General features: G+C 41.0%; 1 protein-coding gene across 1 annotated transcript in view; it reads right to left on the reverse strand.

Annotated features, from left to right (window-relative positions):
• Positions 1-17,425, reverse strand: part of agrn (agrin) — a 233,940-nt gene that overhangs the window by 105,027 nt on the left and 111,488 nt on the right.

The raw sequence follows: 17,425 nt of genomic DNA on the forward strand, positions 1-17,425 counted from the left end.
CTTGGCTACTTTAGGGAAGGAACACAATTCTCTGTGGGGGGGGGGGGGGGGGGGGGGTACCTGTCAGGTTTTTCAATTATTTCACAGCAGTCCAGTTTGCTTCAGCTGGAGAGGAACGGATACAAATAAGAGGGTGGGGTGCGCATGAATAATTAACGGTCCTGAACTTTACATGGGCAACAAGAATAGCGGCTGAATTACCGGGACAGTTGGGGCAGTGATGCACAAATGGCAAACGTGTTGAGTAACCCGTTCAGGTGAAGCCAGTTGTGCCGTGATCAGATTAAATGGCTTCAGCACTCACTAATGACCTATTGACTGTCAGGAAATCAGGAAACGGAAGTTGATGGGAGATACAGCTCACTGGCATCGAAGCGACATCGCATTAATGTTGAATGAGTCTAAATTCATTACGCTCTAGCATTCCTGGGGGACATCTTGCATTTATTTCCTAATAAAGGGAGCTTTTCTTTTCAACTCAGGCTAAGTAATACAGATGTGCTTCTTGGGCAGGCCACCTTTTAACAGTCCTCTCCTCTCTCTGTTTCCCTCTCCTCTCTATAAGAGAGCTTTAGCGTCTGTATCAGTGTAGCTGTGCCAGAAGACCTTTGCGGTGAGGGGACAGGTTGCTATGGCAACAGTCAGTGATGCACTCGGCACAGAGCAGCTTGCCTCATCCGGTTGGGAGTTAAAGTTTCCGTTATGTACACAGGTGGTTTCTATATGTGTGCACATGTACAACTTTTGTATGAATTCACAGCTCCCATACAAAACTCCTTGCAGTACTTTTTAAACATTACGGTTTAGCTTTCATTTGCAGTGATTGCACAGTTCTCTCCATCACCTTACCTCCGCTCGATGCTTTGGGGTGAGAATCTAATTTTGAAAATCTAATTCTCTCACAATGGCCCTGTGCAACACAGAGGCTATAGGTGTTCTGTGTAGGTGTGGAAAACAGCGATAGATCAGTACAGCATTGATTAAAGGTTGCAGAGAAGTTGCCTTCCTTGTGCGTCGATATAATTATTTACAGAAAAGAGTCCATAGTGCAGAAGTGATGTACTATGTCATTGCAAGAAAATAAATTGAGAAAGAAACACAACGGCGGCCAGCAGTTATACCTGGTAAAATATCTGAGGGGAGAAGGCAACGCTACAAGGCTTCTATTGATCTCTGGTTAGTGGTCCTCGGGGGACCAATGCAGTCAATTATTGATCTCACTGCAATCATACAACGCCCAGCGTGAAATAAAGAAAACATCTGCTCACAAAGGAACACCCCACCAGAAAATCGCTTCTTTAAACCAGTTAAGTGAAAAGAAAAAGACTGAAGGAGGGAAAGAATGGAGACTCTTTCAAAGGATTTTCAGAAGAAAACAACTTTTCTCTTGTCCTGCTTTTTCAACCGAACTGTTGTTATCAGGGCAGCAGCAGAATGAACAAATTGACGAAAACAAACTGTATTCGTTTATTTTTTTTTCTGTGCCTTTAGCTGCAGTTCTTTTCTTGAGGATGGAGGGTTTTGAGTATGTGAGTAGTCCTTTGTGTGTGTGTGTGTGTGTGTGTGTGTGTGTGTGTGTGTAGGCTGGTACAGTATTTTCTCATTCCCTCACATAAAGGGGGCAATCAATTTCCCTCTCCTCTTCCTTCCTGAATGCAACACACACGCTCGTACAGCTGAGCGCCTGGGTCCTGACCTGGCTAAAGCGCACGATGAACTTATTTACCAAACAGCAGCTTCTTGTTGCCAGGCACAGTCCAGACGTGCACCATGAGTTTCAAGAAAATGAGAGATAAAGTTATAAAGTTGAAGACAGAGAAATTCAAGATGGGGAGAAGGGGGGGGGGGGCTTTTATAGGAAGAAATACTGTATGAGAGAAAGAAAAAGAGGTGAGGGAAGGTTAAAGAGAAATACGAGAGGCAGAGGGAAAATGCCTACAATTCAAATCCCTCCCGGTTTCTACACATGTACCTCATTCAATCCAGTAAGTCAAAGAAACCCCCACCAGCTGCAAATACTCTCCAGGCTGTGGCATAATTGATGCAGGAACAGTTTCTTACAAACACAAGGAAAAAAGGAAAGCTCCAAATGTGCACCCACTGTGTCTGTCTACAATTGGCTTCAAAAACAGCAGAGTGTTTATGTGTGTTTATTGCCCTTATTTTCATATCTGTATCAGGTGATGTTTTAAATATATGGTGGCTCAGCTTGTTAGAGAAGATCTGCATGTTTAAAACTAATCAAACAGCCTGTAGATCCTGATATTTTCCCCAGTGACTTTGTTGCTCAGTCACCTCAGCTCCTACTGCTGCTGCTCCTCTGAGGCTTTGTCATTGCTATTTCTAGTCTCCCTTCCCCATAGGTTACTTTTTTAACTTTAATGAAGTCCCACTGGCATTAAGCATAAATAAACCAACTATACAGAAGCCACTGTGAACACACACAAATATGTATTCCAGTGGTAGATTTTTTTTATTTATTTATTTTAATTTGGGCACGTTTCACATGCCAACCATTTTAGACATGCAGACAAGAATTGAGCAACATAATTTGGTTAGAGACGTGCTCCCAAAGAGGATGGCAGCATCAGTCATGTGTTTATGCTCAAGTGGCAAAGCCCTCTTGTGGTTGTAGTAATTATGATGTGTACAAGGGAGGAAGTTAGGTGACGTTATTATAGAGCCACCAAGTCTACAAGGATAGGACTTGACTTTTGTGGCTGTTTCAACCTGACTGACTTTTAGTTTAATTTATCAGGTTAAATTTCTAACTCAAGCTGAAAAATGTATTGAGATCAAATAGCTCTCCAAAGCAGTATCCTTCTCTCATTATTTACCTTCTTCTATCCATTTTGCACGCACTGGCACCACCTCTACTTTTATCTATTCATTTTTTTATTTCATTTATTGGCATTCAAACCATAGAGCAAATGCATTTTTCACACTTACGTGGGTGTGAGAAGTTATTTCAAACCCTGGAGCAGTGTTCCCTTTTGTTCACTTTGTTTGGCCATTTGAGAACATAACTATTGCCAAAGTAATTAGACTGAGATCTTGTTGAGAGAGCTTTCAAAATGCATTTCAAAACCAGCCCCGAGAGCTGTGTATGGTGTGGAAGCGTGATCAGCCTGCAATCCCATCCTAATAAAATGGGTGTTAATCATGGGTTATGCACCCTGATTTATTAGGTATCAGTTGACCCTTGTTCATTTGTTCTATTACACCAAGTATGGGATCAATAAAGGCTTCAATAAAGGTTATTATTCACTTCAAATTCTGCAGTGCAACAAACCAACACCTAACCACTTAATCTGATAATGTAGACCACAGCAAATACAATGTGTGTACAAAGAATAAATTTAAAAAATATTTTACATTCATCACCCATCTACCTACCCAAATGGTAAGTGGTCACATTTTGAAAAATTATCAGTCTTATCAAAAAATCCTCTCTTTTATTCATACAGTATTTTAGGTCTCAGAGCTTAGCAGGTGCTGCGTCTTCATAAATCAGGCCTGAAATATGACAGCTCCTGACAGCTTAGAACATCTGCCTAATCACGCTTGTTATGGGAGAAAAATACATGAAGGGTATATGAGGAAAAACACTTGGTTATTTGTCTTGATCAGGCAGGGACAGGAAAGAAAACAGGGAGGGAAATAGGGAGAGAGATGTCATGAGAATGAAATAGTGAAGGCGATCATCATAGGAAGCTGAGCTCATCCTGACGAGTTAGAGCCGTACTTGCTGAAAAGGGCTAAATATGGAATTGAACCCAGCATTATTGGTGAGCTCTACAGTAAACTGAATGTCATCTGGCAATTACATTGTGAGATGTCTCCATTACCACAACTGGCTGATGTCAGAGACAAGTGTGGCATGTCCTTGATTACATTTTTAACACTGTGTTCTACAACACAAGTTTATTATGGCTCGTCATTTGGGAATAACAATGAATATTCACTGTAAACTCAACATTAATCCAGCAGTGTATTTCCAAGACACCTTGGCTTCTATTTTCCTGCGTGAGCAGCCAGCATAGGCACAAACGGAGTCTTTATGTAATTTTCCATAAGTGCAGGTGTATTTTTTTGCATGCGTGTTTGTTAATTTCCTGCCCTGAATGAACACGTTTACGCTGAAGTGAGAGGACAGGTGCAGCTGAGGCTGTGTTTATGCTGATTAAGCATCGCAGTGCAATTTTGGTGCTCATTTTGCCAGGAAATTACATTTATGTAAAAACCTTCACAGACCACCTCTTGAAAGTGCAAAGGAAGGGCAATTTTCCTAACAACAGTCTAGGTATCGGCACATGGCAACGAGTATCCAAATACATTTCAAGGGCAACACCCACCAACTTGAAATGAATCCTAAAATACACAACTTACGTACATAAATTAATTGTGAATAATTCATCATGAAATTATTCTCTGAACAATTAAATGTATGTTATGATTTAGAGAGATAAGTTTTATTATATAAAATAAACAAAATAGTAATTTAAATAAGGCTATTGATGTTGATATGATCGAACTGGGTTGGTGCACGTCATGACGCACCATCTGTCCTTATGTGATGCAGCTGTGAGTAAATTAGGCTATATCATTTCTGATGATAGCCCCGGCTGTTTCTTCGGTGCACAACTGCTGGGAAGTCACATTAACAGACTTCTAAGTAAATATTTATGTGCAATTTTGGAATGGAGCACATAATTGGAAGGAGACAACAATGGTACAGGGACAGAATCTTCAGAAAAACAAAAGGTGCACCCCTCCAGAGACACAGTCGATCAGGTGGGTCAGCTTGTGGCTCCCAATATAGAAAGTAATCCACCAGGTACACATTAATCGTTCTGGTCATAACCATTGTGTTAATTGAGACAGAGTGGCTTCTAAGCTTTCTTGTCAACATAGTTTAAGTCCCTGTGCTCTCCCATCCTTCATGAGAGTGACAGCAGCTCTGGCCTTCTTCGACACTGGTTGATTCCAGCACACATTGAGGCTCTGTGGATTAGGTCATGCTGCCGTCTGTTCAGCAATATGCAGTTTTGTCAAGTCTAAATAGAGGCCCCTGTCATGGACTAAAGTGTGAAAAATTTTACTTGAGAGTGGTGGAAGAAGAAAAATCTGGGAGCCACCAAAAACGATAATTCAGTGGAAACATTGGACTCATTCATCAATATCACCTTAACAATAACTTTGGAAGTGTTCACAGGGAATGGCTGCTCATTCTGAACTGAAATAATCATGCCTCCCACAATCAGGGGATCCCATCAGCTGTAATGCCTTGGTGCCTCGCCCCTCTTAATTGGTCATATGGGGAATGGAACCAAGCTATGTGTTAGTATGAACACATTTTTTACCTACACAGTTTTCCTGTTCCTCCAGTTCTCTCTGCAAGCTTCCCTCCACCCCAATCTTATCAATAATGGAAGCATTGGTGACACAGCCCTATTCTGTCACCTTACATCTCCTCCACAAACTCAGCAGCAGGCAGCCAGAGATGCTCCTTGAGAACAGATTACTGCTGGTCTACAATATACATGAAGAAAACCAGCATGGCTGCCTGCCACTCCTGAATTCAATTATTCAGCTAAGACACTATTATGAGGAGAGGAGCCCTCTTTTGTTCACATCTCTGAGCTTGTTGTCTGAGCTCACCGTCACCTCCCAGAGACCTATGATGGATTCTTTATATAAAGATTTGGTTGTCATATTACACACATACACACACACACAGTGGTATTTTTATGCTTCCTAATTGCAAGTAGGCATTGTGTGGGAGTGTGAGGGACGATTCGCTTTCTCACAAAGAATAACGTCCATGCAGACATGCAGAGAATGAATGCAAAGGCACGCACATGCTGACGCATACAATCATGCACGCAGGCACACACACGGATCACACCACTGTGGCGAAAGCTAATGTCACCTCATATTCTCCCTGCCTGTCTTCTACTCTATTGTTCACACTCTCTTTCACTCCATCTCTCATCACAATCATCAAATATTTCATCAGCATTATGTTTCCCCTCACTTAATACATTAAAAAGGAGTGTAGGTGTGTGAGAAGAGGAGTTGCAGCAGAGGGTAAAACTTGTCCCTCTGTCGTGTTTACCACAGCATGGGGTTTCAGGCACATTTTCTGTGCTTCATTTGCACTACACACCTCTCCAGTTTCTAAGAGAAAACAGAAGAAACTGGGCAGCAATGACTTTGCACAGAGCCAGTTGGTGTCACCTCATAGCCAGAGCCAGTTAGGAAAGAGATAGTACCTTATCCCAGAGGTCATTAGCCAAAATTAAGTTGGGGTTAGCAAGTTTGTAAAGATTTAGAGGATCAGATTACCTAAAAGTTCTTTCCAGGATGTCATTGCTGTGAGAGGTAAAATCCAGATTTTTGTTTTCTCACAGCCAAGGAGTGCTGTGCCCAGCTTCATGCTGTATAATTATGTGAGGCTGCCTGAGACAAACTGTGGGACCTTCCTCACAGCAACCACTTCATAACAGGTCTGACTGAGTTCTAGAGGTGTGATTTATTTGTTTTCTTTGTTTCTAAAGAGGAGAGCTACCCACACTTTTCCCTTATGCATTCAATCAACTCTAACTGAGCATTAACCATCATAACTGTAACCATAGCTCTTGCCAACATTGTAAAGGGCGATAAACAATGCTGATCGGCTAAAACTGATGTGCATCTAGGACAGTTCTGCAACATAAGGTTTAAGTCCGGTGCTTATGGTAGGGTTGGGTAGGCCATCACCTGTTGTTTGTGTGGGGCTGCTATCTGACAATTTAATGATCTGCCTCCTTGAGAATTCAACTTGGTAAATAATTAACCTGTAAAGTGTAATTTAAAGCATGCTCTGATGGTTGGAATTGTTGCAATATGACTAAATGACAGTTGAGCCATCTTTAGTGGTTCCCGTCTGATCAATTGGTGCCGAAAAGCAATGTCAATTTATAAACCATGTTTGAGAACTAGACTAAAAACTGTATACGCAGTCAGTCACCCTGATCATTTCATAGCACATTATCCCCACCTGTTTGTTCATTTGGAATTTCCAAGCAGAGGCATCGTTCATCTGACACTATCTGAATCTTTTTCAGATAGTGTTGCGATACCTGTTCAGCCTGTCTTTACCTGCACAAATATACTGGCAATCACCAGTTGTTGGATTGACAGTGGCCAGGTGGAAAATTTTAACATATCGCCCAACCCTTGTGTGCCCGTAAGACAGTATAATGAGGCAGAATGTAAAGGTGTGAGCTTAGATTTTAATGTCACAGACCAAAGGTTTTTTTTTCCTGTCAAGGACCATTTATAACACTGGCTTTTTTGACATTTTTTGACAGTGACATGGAACCTAATTTGGGGTTTTGCGAAATTGTCTAATATCAATATCCCATGTGGGTTAAAAGGTGCATGTACTGCTGCCATCCTGTGCCTATTACCCTCTCTTTTTTTATATCATGTCTTCTGAGATATCTAGGTCTGTCAGTAACGAGTGATAGGTGACCACGTCATGTCCTCCAAACAGTGAGTGCGGCAAAAGAGTCACAGAAGTGAAGTCAAGTCAATTTTATTTATAATGCACCAAATCACAAAAGTAATCTCAAGGCACTTTTCATATAGGTCTAGACCATACTCTTCAGAGCAGCCAGTAGAGCTATAGGTCTTGTTCCTAATTCATGTGTTCTGGGGAAGGATGATACTTGGAAATTATATTCAAGGCAGCTTTCAGATGATGGTAAATACTGTTTGCATGCCTGATTACTTTATCTCCCTGAATTTCCCCAACACCTGCACTGGGAATAAGTAGGAAATTATATGTTTCAAAAACAAAATGAGCCAGTCTTTAGTACCTAAGTTATTTTGTGATCACAGTTTCATAAAATGCTGTGAATACACAAACACAATTGCAGGGAGTTTTCTTTCACACTTGGCACTGCAATGTTGTTTTTGCCGTAAAACGTGAGTTCAAATTACTTGCTGAGTGAGAGTTGAAGGGCTTGGTGTTTGTTTGTTTGAACATGTTACTCTTCAAGTCACTTCTTTGAACAGTCAAATCATTACGCCACTTATTCCCATATGATCATAATATAATGATACTGGTTGCTCATGCTGGAGGGGGCTCAGGCCACTGGCAGTTTCCTTTAAAGTAAAGAGCTGGAGAGGAAATTGGGACTCCATGCTGGCTCCCACTATGGAGAGGAGAGGGTGCTCCGTTTTTTTTCCCAGGATTTCTGGAGGGAGCCCAAGTCGGTGGCAGATGGCAGCAGGATGAGACTCACAGACAACCTGGGGAGAGCTTGGAAGGCGAGCCAGGAAGCGGCAGCTCTCAAGTGCTGAGCTGGTCTGCACTGAATAAAAGGGAGATGGCCTCCTCCATATGCTCCTCATCGCTATGCCTAATCACAATCAGGTGCCCATAGACTCATTGCCATTGTCACTGGAGGGAATTCAGGATAGTTGAAGAAGAAATTACCAATTTTGCAGGTGAAAGCATGTTAAATTGTGTTTAGACTAGGAAATGGAGCCAGCTAGTCTTAGTGCCACATATGAGACGAGTGAAAATAGGGTAGGGGATTCTTCTTGATGTCTACATTTAGGAGTGAATTTGCGATCCAGGAGGTAAAGGGCATTATCTTTCCCTAAAGCGTATAGATTAATATTGATGTGCCCGGCTGAAAAGCTCCTGGAGGAAATATCGAGCGTAGCGCTTCGCCCCATCATGAGGAGTTGATGAAAGCAGCTCCTCAAGAGACATGCCTGGCCCGGCTGAGCCGTGGGTGCCCTAGTTTTGCACTCATCCATAATGAACCCCATGGGCCTCCTAGTCGTTTGTGGGGGTACCCCCCTTCCAGTTGCTCTCCTGGCCAGACAAAGCACTACATCATTCCCCTCTCCTCCTCCCATCTCCCCATCCCTCCCCACTCTCTGATCAATAACCCTGACCTGTCGATCGATACGCATACTTCATTTTCTTTTTCTCCTGACCCCCTCGTTCACTGGCATTCCTCCCAGTCAACCATGAGGGGAAAAAGGGTTGGGTGGGGGTCATTGAAAAAAGTGACCTCCTCTCCTCTCTCACTTCACTTGTTACTTGTGCACAGTTCAGAGAGAGTAAATAAGTAAATAGAGCCTATTAGAAGTCCATCTGTAATTCATTGCAGCCCAGCTCATTTCAAACCCTGTAAACATTGCTGTCCTACATGCACACACTCACAAACACACCCTCACACACACACACCTCTAGACATTTTTATCACAGCCACTCTCTGTTAATAGCCCTGAAAGGTGAATGTACCATATGATTGTGTTATTTTCAGAAAATCAAAGTGCAGTGTCAGCTGCCTATCCATCAACCTGAACTTTTTCTCTGAGGTGCCTTGGAGGCCATAAGCTCACATAATGTTCACATACATATATACACACACATACAATAGGAGTGGATGGGAAATGTAAGGGATAGAGAGGGAAAAAGTGTCTGACATAGATTCAAATTTATAGGCGATGTCCATGCACTGCTGGCTTTAGCATTAGTATTATAGCACCACAGGCCCCCACCAGCCGCCGCTGTGGAATTAATTGCCGGTGACGTGAAAGTAGCACAAAAAGTGCCACGCTTTTGCGCTTTTCATTACCGTGCCGGGAGTCTTTCTGTGTGACTTTGTAATATTTTCTCAGGGAGCGGGAGGGACAGAGGGAAAGGAAAAAGGAGGAGGTGGAGGGTGTGGGGGATAAGTAATATGGAGCTGACTGGAGGAGTGTTTAACTCCTCTCTGTTCATTTGTCTTCATTTCCTCTCTTTGGAACGCTTAGCCCATCCTGACCCACACTATACAACAGCTGTGTGTGAGAACACACAAGTAGCTGCACCTACAGGCACTCACACACACACACACACACACACATACACACACACACACTGCAAGCCCTCACAGTATGCAGATTTGCCCATATGCATTAACACTCACAATCAGAGCCAGGCAGTATCATCATACTGTGTGAAAACCAGTATATGCCTGTTTATATGTGCCAGTAAAATGAAATGTGAGCAACACACACAACCACAAACACGGCAGGAAGTTTGGGAAATGTTTGGCAGGCTGGCAACCAGGCTTTTGGTTCCCAAATTTGACAGAATGGGTGCCATATTTTATTTGTTTATAATGGAATGAGAATGGTTCCTTGCAATTATACCCCATATTTTAGTAATGAGAGAGTGATTTCAAGAATGGTTAACATCATGACAAATTTCTGTTTCTCTCTCTCTCTCTCTGTCACACGTGCACATGGCATATATTTCACTAAAAAGAGGTGGCAGCATTCTTTAATGTGGAGATGAAGCAGATGAGTTGGGGTTTCAAAGACTTCTTTGTTAGTGACAATCCCTTAATAGAGGTTTAAGGTATTGCTAGAGGCCTGATTTCTGCTTTTTACATAGACATTTAATGTGAAACCTTGATTTTATGCTGCAGAATTAAGAAAAACTAAATAGTAATACACTAAAGGTTTAAAGTTCTAATTGCAAATGCTTTATTAGATACTCATTTATCTATAGTATAGATAACAATCCCCAAAAACGTGTTTCAGTTTTTCAGAAAAAACAAAAAAGAAATCCTCAGTAAGAGAAAGCACTGAGTTACAGAGGCTAGTCAAACTAGACTAGCCTGACCTTGTCAGATATTCAGTTCTTACTTCTAAAGCTCAGTGTCCTTTGGGTGCATCTACTGAATCACTCACCTCCTTAGAGTTTATAGTTTCTCTTTACACCAAAGGCCAGGTAAGAAGGAAGTATACTTTTTACCATTGTTAACAAAGCCAGCCAGGCCAAATAAGATGGTTGACAGCATTGCTATCTGGTTGCCCAGGGCAACTGGGCAACTGTTAGTGTTGAACCCTGTGCGCATTTATATCATTCCTTCCCTGCACTCCCCTCTGTCTCTGAATGTGGCTTGGCATGCCTGTGGATGTGCTTATCAAATTACACCACATTCCGCTCCCAATGTGCTGTGATTTTCCTCCATAATAAGACGTGTGTTTAAACATCCCAGCCCACCTGCACACATATGAATATGCATTTGCTAACTCAGACAACTGGGATGCTGCTTCAATAAGACGTCTTTGTTTCTCTAGAGATGGAGGGGTGTTTTTTTTTTTTTTTTGTTTTTTTTTGTATCTAGGAAATACTGTATTTGGCCATTATAAATAAGCGTTTACTATTAAAGGGGGAGGTGAGGATGTGTGTGCAGGATGCAGAGGGTAAAAAAGCAGGATAGTGACATGGAAGAAATCAGGGGAAAAGAATATGAGGAGGAATTTCCAATCAGTGGTAAAGCAAACAGTCTCCATGACACTAATATCCTGTTTGTCTATTTAGACCCTCACAGTCATTCAAGTCTTTACAAAGATCTAAATATGTACACTCATACATACACACAGGAAAAACTCAAATACACTACTAAAAGCTTCATTATATAATTATATATATCCACTCATATGCTGTACGGGCAGAGAAAGAGCAGAGAATGTGTACAGCTCCTTAATGAAGCTCATCTCTTAGATGCAGTAACACAAGAGAGTGGAGGGGACTTTGCCTAATGATATTATTAAAGCCATAGCAACATTGGACATGTATGTGTGTATGTGGTGAGTGTGGTGGCTGTCTGGTTCACTGCTGCACATAGTAATTCAATAAGTTCAATAAGATCCAGTGTCTGGTCTAAAACAGCCTGGTGTGGTCTGTGTACCTTTATATTGATTGACATCTTTTGTTATAGTTGGTCCTTCCTTTGGGACATCAGAGGCTGAGCGACTGGACAGGGATTCGGTGTCTGGTTCAAGGACATTTCAGCAGAGCAGATGTTCGCTGAGACGTTCTGACTGCTGGTGGTTGCGCAAGAAAGCCTCAGTAAGCCTCATAAAGCATCAGTGCATGTATTTGTATAAACACATTAATTGAATAGAAGTGGATTTAATATTATCTGGGAGATAAATGTGAAAGGCCTGAGCACCGACATGCAGCCGTGCTGTTAAATCTACACTGTACAAGGTTAACTCTGAATCACAGCCTCAGTAATGTGATAACTACATGATATTTTATAACTCCCTGTTGGGAAACTCTCTTTGCTCAAGCCGCAGCCTGGAGTTGATAGAGGTTCAGTGCATTTAGTTCAAAGACTCTTCAACAGGGCAGATCAACTGTGAACATGATGTCACCTGGTTGAAGGAAGGAGGGTATCTATTTCCAATATATGGACATGTGAAACTAAAGACGTTTCACTGCACTGGAACTAGCTGCAAAAACCATATATAAGTCAGAGAGACTGTAATTAGACAATTGATTCTTGTGATAGTAAACAGAATATCTTTGAATTCTGGACTATGACATCTGGAGACATCATCAGAGTTGTTTTCTTTATATTTTTCTGACATATTATGGACCAAATGATCATTTAGTTAAGAAAAGAATTGTGTGATTAAATGAAAAGGAAAATTGTTAGTTGCAGGATTTTCTGCTTTTCTACTATAATATGAATATTTTTGGATTTTTGACTGTTGTTTTGTGAATCTTTTATTTTTTACTAAATCTGAAGAGTTTTTCCTCAGACAAACCAACTACATTGTTAGATACAGTTTCTGCATGCCAATTATGTGTCTTTTATACAGAAGAGCAAAATTATAAAAAATAGATAAATAAATAAAAATGAAAAAAAAAAACAGGCATCTCTGTCTCACAGCACTTGTTCAGTGTAGCCTGTGGGGAACCTTACAAATCACTAACAGCAATAATTGGTGGTGTTCTGGGAGAAATCAACACCCGTGTGACAATATGCCCATTGTTGCAAGCTTAACTACAGCCTTTGTTGACATGAAGTCTTGGTCTTGTTGTAAATCATAAGTTACATAGGTGAGATAGGAGCAAATACATATACAAGCATCTGTCTGATTATGTGCTTATGCACAGCTCCATTGTCGTTACAGGTATGAGTATTATTTTCCTTCACAATTACATAAACACATACCACCATCTTTCTCTCTAATACACACCCTGTTGTTTTGCTTTCTCCCTCCCACCTTTCCCTCTCTCTCCCACTCTTGCTCTGGCTCAGTATTGGTGTGAGGTGTGTGTGTGTGTGTATGTGTGGGAAGCCTCCTCATCATGCAGCAAACAGATGGCAATTGGCTCTCTGACTGACCAATAGCTGCTTGATTCAAGTGTTTGTGTGAAAGTGTATGAGCGGGTGAGACACTTCTACAAAAGCTCATGACAGGTAAATACATGTGTGCACATGTGCGTACACATGCGCGCACACACAATCTGACTTGGCAGTTAGCACCCAAAGTAATTAATGGCTGCCACAGTGTTCCCCTTTCCAAGCCAATAGTTTCTCGTGACAGGAAGAGAAAGAGAAAGAGAAAGAGAGAAAGAGAGAGAGAGAGAGAGAGAGAGAGAGAGAGAGAGAGAGAGAGAGAGATGGCTGATGTGTGTTAAAGCAGGGTGGTGCTGTGTTAATGGTGTGGACCCTGGAAATTAACACTGACATAGGGCAAGTTGGTATGTGTGTGTGTTTGTGTGAATGTGCACAGTATTTGTGTGTGTGTTAGGGCTTTTTAATTCAGTCTGTGATCCTGGTGCTGCTACAATGACCTTACTTCAGGCTGTATAACTGAATTACTAACTGTATTATAGTCGCTGTACATGGTTGCTATGTTCTCACAGTGGAGGTCTAACACACAGTGAAGTATTGTTAAATCAGTTTAAATGAACACAGACACTGGTGTACACTACTTCATCCACATGTCCACATATCCTTAGAACAATTATAGTGAGTTGTTGTGATGAATCAGTTATTCAGTTAATCTACTGACTGGGGCTATATGGTTGAAATCATTGTTATAATACTTTTTTAATTGATATACAGTATATCACAGTGCAGTAAATGGTAAATCATATGTTAATAAAGCAAATTGATATTGAAAATAACAACCTTTAACTGTGCTGAATGAAAATTTTAAAAACTAATTTTGATTGTTTTTAATTACAACTTACTCAGAATCATTAATTTGAGCATAAGCTCATATTATCACAATTCAATTTTGCCCACTTAATTATCATTTAGTCTTACAATCAACATAAAATTAATCAACAGCAATTTTGTTAATCAGTTCCTTGTTTATTAAATGAAAATGCCCCCAGAAAAGTACTGATTTCAGTTTTTCATTTATGAAGATTTGCTGCTTTTTTCCTCTGTTTAATGTTATTGTTGATTGAATACTTTCAGATTTTGGACCATTGACCAAAAAAGCAATTTGAAGATGCCACCTAAGGCTACAGCTCTGGAAACATATGACGGGCCTTTTTCACTATTTTCTGTTATTTTATAGACCAAACAATTAATTGTTCAATTGCACAATGAAATCACGAGGTTAGTCAATGATGAAATTATCATTAGTTTCATCCTACACTATGGTTACATTCTTTCTTAGATTGTCGTCAGTGAAATGACTAAAATGTAAATAAGAAAATATTAATCGTAAATGATCTAAATGTTGAAAATGGACCAGCAGGAAAAAGTTAGTGAACAACATACAGCTAAAAAAAATGTCAAGAAACTATGAAGCATAAACAGTTTGCAGCACTATGAGTGTGTGCAGTGTGATCTTAGAGAAGAAAAGGAGGGATGATAAAAGAAGAGGAAAACTTCAGCAATGTTCATATAAGATATAAGATCCCTAAGATAACAGGATCATCTTAGAGAAAAACCACACTCATACTGCTGAGTTTCAGCTGTTGTGTTGAGCAGTCGACAAACGGAACAGCTTCCGTTCACATCAGTGACAATCTGTCCGTTCATCTGTTGTGGAAGAAGGGTCATTTTACTCGTCCACTAACCTCGTTTTTCCACTATCTGGAAACACACAGTGGTATGTAAAGTATAAATTAGCCTTAAAGCAGAAATTGACTAAATTAAGTCAGCCACTGCGGGTGACTTTTATGACTGCTGTATTCATCCAACAAAATGTACAATTCAGCAAACTGCTCGAACAGAACAGAAAAGTAGCCAAATGGATCCAGATTCTGACTGAACAAAAAGAGCAGAGGCTAAACAAGTGCTGGATTGAGTTTGCAGCGGAGCTCAGATGTCAGGTAAATTGAGGTCGCTCCAAATGACACACTTAAAATTTGTTGTATGTAAGTCATTCAGGTACACTTACCCTCTGAAATTAGCTGTCAGCACCACCTCTAAGACTCAAGCATTAGTAGCTGTAAAGAGCTTAAGCTACTTTTGTGGGCACAGATGGAAATCATATTACCTGCGTCAACTTGATTTATGCGATACAGGTATAGATTTCCCATAGGGATTTCAAAATGAGGGCGCTATCAGTGATGGTGGTTTCCTCTTAACTCTCTTATGAGCACTAGGTTTCTTCAAACCAGCTTTGGAATAAAAAACTCTCATATAACACACACATATACACTTACTGAATGCCAATCGAAGTTGTGTAACTCTCCACTGCTATGCCCTGTGGCGAGATGGAAAGCAGGAACGCAATGTTTGCTTCCATGTCTTGTGGAGCCTTGACTGCTGTGTGTTCTGAGACAAAGCATTCCAAGGCCAGATTGTATGTCTGTCCGAGTGTGTGTGTGTGTGTGTGTGTGTGTTAATGGTGTGTGCAGCCAGTGGAACAGAGTGAAAACGTACCGCTGATCCATCCTCTCTAGGACATACAAACAAGTGTGTGTGTGTGTGTGTGTGTGTGCAACAACAAGTGAGAGCCTGCAGGTAGGTGCTACCTGCTCTTAGGGCAAGTTTGCTGATGTTTGTATTTCATCAGTGTGTTTGTGTGAGGCCTGACCTGACCTGAGATCAAATCAGCTGCAAAGGTGCAAAAATGATCAAAATAACCTCCTTTACGAAAACAGCTTTTAATTTCACTGTTGCCGTGCCAACACCTTTCCCTCTCTTTGTCAATAAGTGTGTCAAAATAAAAATGGGAGTGTGTGAACACAAATGCAACAGTATGACAACAAAACATAGTTCATTCACAGAGACTGGTTTCTCCCCCTCCTCATTCTGTCCGTTTTCACTCTGAGGCATATCTATCATGCTGTACACCAACCAATTTATATGGAAAACACTTTTAATGTGTGGTGACAAACACATTGCCTGCAAACGAGATGTCTTTTAAGACATATGGCAAGCATGTTTCATCTATTAAAGGCTTTTTGGCTGAGCAATTTAGCATCTCCCAATGTTAAACACATATGGAAACGCAGATAAATGCCTCTCTTTGTCTCTGCAGTCTCGCACTCGCTCTCCACGCTCGTTCTGTAGCCGTCTTCCCTTTCTACCTTTGGGAACAGAGTGGGAAGAGAGAACGTGGGGAAGGTATTCATTTCTGAATCATCATCGACTCAGCTGCATGATATGTTTCCCCCTGGAGGGCACACTAATGATCCTTAGCCCGAATGACATATGTCTGAGGCCGATTAGGACGCCGCATTCTGACAACATATCAACGGGGATCATGTCAGGCTGAATTAGTTCAGCTCCAGTTAGGTGGGCTGGGGACAAGTTTGGAGAGTGAGACAGGTGGAATTACATCGCAAGCATGGCTTCATGAGTGATCATGCAAAATGAAGCCTGGAACCAATGTGGTTTCTTGGTGCTCCTTGTTTCATTTTTGAGCTGCAGAGGAATGATTACAGACATACTACAACTATGCAAGGCCTTTTTGGGCTGCAGGTGAACCCCACAGAGCAACATCCCATCCTGAAACCTTCATTTTGGTTTTGATAGGAACTGTCCTTGGCTCAGGAAAACATTACAGCATGTGTTCCTCCTTGCCAGCCTTTTGTTGTCTTTTCATATGGAGTGCTTTTCTGAAATGATTTGGCTGCTAGTGTCTCACACTGCCTTCAAGCTCTCCTCATAAGCTCCTTCTTCCAAGTTCACAAACTGTAAATATGACTTGTCACCCATTCAAGTCCTTTTTGGATATAAAATGGACCCTGTAACAAAAGCCCTTTTTTTGACTTAGTGGCTATTGTTTCATTTCAGAGGGGGAGCAGGACAAAGCTACTGAGAGCTGCAGGAGGAAAACAGAAAAATGTTTATGAAGCAAGCAATGTTTTCTTCTATTTCTTTCTACAGTTTGTTTACATGGCTATGGATATTTATATGTATCTACACAAAAGCAACCACCAACACATCATTAAATACATCACTTTTAAACATTCATTTCTGAAACGCTCCCGTCCCCATAAAAAACATATCTCAGCAGTTTGGGTATCATAGTAAATTCTTACTTTATGATTCATATTAACCATTTTGTCAGCTTGTTCGTTTGTGCTCAACACGTAATTATAATATCTCCTAAAGCACTTGAAGGCAGAATAAGGTGGCATCAGTAT

Source organism: Lates calcarifer, linkage group LG6, assembly GCF_001640805.2.
Source record: "Lates calcarifer isolate ASB-BC8 linkage group LG6, TLL_Latcal_v3, whole genome shotgun sequence".
NCBI lineage: Eukaryota > Metazoa > Chordata > Actinopteri > Centropomidae > Lates > Lates calcarifer.